This window comes from Sinocyclocheilus grahami, unplaced genomic scaffold, assembly GCF_001515645.1.
Source record: "Sinocyclocheilus grahami isolate Dianchi unplaced genomic scaffold, SAMN03320097.WGS_v1.1 scaffold218.1, whole genome shotgun sequence".
NCBI classification, from domain to species: domain Eukaryota; kingdom Metazoa; phylum Chordata; class Actinopteri; order Cypriniformes; family Cyprinidae; genus Sinocyclocheilus; species Sinocyclocheilus grahami.
The window spans coordinates 1,180,796-1,184,486 of record NW_015505397.1 but is presented as its reverse complement, the minus strand read 5'-3'; positions in this window follow the sequence as shown (position 1 = coordinate 1,184,486).

The window sequence follows — 3,691 nt, the reverse complement described above, 5'->3', positions numbered from 1 at the left end:
ACGAGGGTGTTTACAAATGTGAGTATTACAAATCAAATACAGGGTTCCCTGTGTTAAAATCGCATTTGTTAAGCTACTGTAGAGTAAACTGTACAATTGTTGAGGGTGTAAGATGGTAGACAGTATAGTATATTTGTGATTTTGCTGTAAAAACATGTTTTATTACCTATAATAGAACAGGGGAGCTCCAGTAAGCACATGTACGTCACCAAAGTGAATTTACATAAAGCATATACATCTTAAAGACAATTACTAAATGTCTATTTAATATCTGACAGGAAAATGTTCTAAAAGAATTGCAGATGAGCACATCACAACATGAACATGATCTGAGTGAGTGATGTATGTATGCTATTATGTAGAATTCACTGTTGTCAACACTGCTAAAGATGAATGTAAGTAATGTTAATAAACAAATCTACATAAAGTAACTAAACATACGTTATCTGTTTTATTTGTCCATTAGTACTGTTGATAAATTGTGGAGCACTTGTGTTAGATAAAAAACGAGTTAACACCATGTAAATGCAGTATTGAGCAGATAAATCACAGAAATGACTTGACTCTTGTCTGGATGTTACAGGAACAGATGAGACACATGTTTGTTTATCCGCTGCAGAGTGACTGATGAAGGAATGCTGCCATCAAAGGCTCTCAGTGAGTATACTACAGAAAATGAATAACACATCTTTTAAATCTTAAATTTTAGTTAATTATTGTCATTTCAAACAGAGTTATCACAGCACTTTTCTGATTCTTGATTCCTGTGCATTTGCTGCAGAGCTTTTGTGGTGGAGCAGCACCTGCAAGGAAAGGTGACGGCGGCATTTGTGAAAAAAGGGAAAACCTGAAAAAAATATATAAATAAGTTCATTCTGTTACTTCTAATACAGAAATCAAATGACATTGTGCTGTAAAAATGACTGCTATTCTATTGTGTTTGTGCATCTCTGTATGATCTGAAATGTCTGCAGACTGGTGTGAGCAGTGAGGATGGAGAGTCCACAGCAGCATCCTGGAAATGGTCCAGTGCCATGAATGATACGCTCCATCAATCACTTGCCCTTACTGCCTCATCTGAGCCGGATGTTGCTGTGGTCTCTTCATCCTCAGTGACCCCAGAACCAGTGAGAGCATCTAGAGAAAGACCAAAAGACACTGAGGATGTTATTTTGGTCAAGTTTGTCATGCTGGTTTGTTCATACAACATCAGTCAATGGAGCTCGAGTTTCAGAAGCTTCAAAAGCATCATCAAATAAAGTCATGAAGCTTCTGAAAGTCAGGCTCCATTGATTGATATTGTATGAACAGAAACCACCAGGACAAACTTGACCAAAATCACCTTTTGTGTTCAGACAACAAAAAACAAAAAAACAATGATTGAACAGTGTGGAGGTGAGTAAATAATGACTGAATTTATATGTTTGGATGAACTAACCATTTAAACCCCCCAAAAAGAAACTGTATGAAATATATGCATGCATTTATTTTATAGTAGTACCTTGAAGAAATACACTTTAAGAAATAAGCAGCTTTATTGAGCGTTTGTGCCCAAGACACAAAAAATAATTTACAAAAATCACATTTGTGGTCTTATTACAGGGACCCCAATCCCCCTGCAGCAACCTGGAGAAAAGAGCCTTGCTCAAGGACACACCGGTGGTGATGGCTGCGGAGATCGAACCGGTCAACCTTCTGCTTACCAGTTCAGTGCTTTAGCCCACTACACCACAAAAGTAATTAAGCTATGACAAAAATGTGCAATGAACAATGAAATGTTTTACTGTGTAAAATGTTTTACAGATTGTCGGTCTCATGGAGAGCAGCACACAGCAGTCAGATTGTCCTGCACATGTTCTCCTGCTCTTGTTCAAGATTGTGTGGTTCAGGGGCATCTTCATGGTCTTCCTCATCCTCTCTGTGGTTACTTTTATTTATTATTTTACTCATTTATTCATGTTTCCTGTTGTCAGTAAATAAAATATAATTGTTTCATTAACTTGTGCATTAATTCATTACTTGACTGAAAATTGAGATGTATTCACCTTGGCTGCATTTGTCTTGTGTGTATTCATGCATTGCTATGGCATATGACGACAAAAATGACATTTTGCTTGTTTTACTATATATATATATATATATATATATATACAGGTGCATCTCAATAAATTAGAATGACGTGGAAAATTTCATTTTTTTTCAGTAATTCAACTCAAATTGTAAAACTTGTGTATTAAATAAATTCAATGCACACAGACTGAAGTAGTGTCTTTGGTCATTTTAATTGTGATGATTTTGGCTCACATTTAACAAAAACCCACCAATTCACTATCTCAACAAATTAGAATACTTCATAAGTATGAAGTGAATTGTTTTCTTTTTTAGTGAATTGTTGGCGTTCTGGAAAGTATGTTCATTTACTGTACAAAGGGGTGTGTCTAGAGCATTTTAAATAGGGGGGCCAGGCGGTGGGCACTGACTCAAAAGAGGTTGGCGGGGGGGTTGCGTATGGATCGCGTAACATTATGCGCTCTCGACATTGTCATTAAGATCTTTACTAATTTTTTTTACTTTACTTCAGTCTGTGTGCATTGAATCTATTTAATACACGAGTTTCACAATTTGAGTTGAATTACTGAAATAAATGAACTTTTCCACGACATTCTAATTTATTGAGATGCACCTGTATATAATTAATCAATTATTGGTCAGCATTTATCATTATTATTGCATAAGTGTTGGGGTGGGCTAGCAATGCATTCTGTATTTATTTATTGTCATGGTTACTTTTATTTATTCTTATCAGTAACTCCACAACCCTACCTAGTACGGTTTTCCTCAGCGTTTGCAATGTTTGTAATATCTGCACAAAGGAGACGTCGATCAGCTGCTAGAAGATCTCGCCTTTGGAGAAGACTATTAATTTTACACTCGAAAAATACATATGTGTATATATATAATTATTGGTCAGCATTTATCATAATTATTGTTCATAAGTGTTGGGGTGGGCTAGCAATGCATTCTGGGGTAATCTTAATTTTTAAGTAGTAATACTTACATTTTTCAAGTGTAAAATCAACAGTCTTCTCCAAAGGCAGGATCTTTGAGCAGCTGATCGACGTCTCCTTTGTGCAGATCTTACAAATATTGCAAACAAGCTGATTGACATCTCCTTTGTGCAGATATTACAAACATTGCAAACGCTGAGGAAAACCGTACTAGGTAGGGTTGTGGAGTTACTGATGCTGTGAGATGCACCTGTCCATCTTATGTTCTGTTTTTATTAATACTACAGAACTTATAATTACATACAAGCTCAGGGAAAGATGGTCGTATCTTTAACAATGAACAATCATAATGACAAACAGCAGAAAACCTAAATATAATGGGTTTGCATACATCATAGTATGAGATTATATACACAGAAAAAAAGGCACAATGACAAGGTTAAATATCTTTGAATAATCATAATATTCATATAATCAATGCATCAAAATATTGCATTTGTTGTTGTTGTTTATAAGCCGGAGGGATGAAACAAGATAAATTATTATTTTAAGAGATTTAAGCCGGTTTTTTTCTTGTGGATGAAAAGTTTTGCACATAAAATAAAGTAAAGTAATTTTGGGTTTTCTTATGGAAAAATAATACATTTATAGATTGAACTGTGGGTCATATTAGTAGGGTTAAA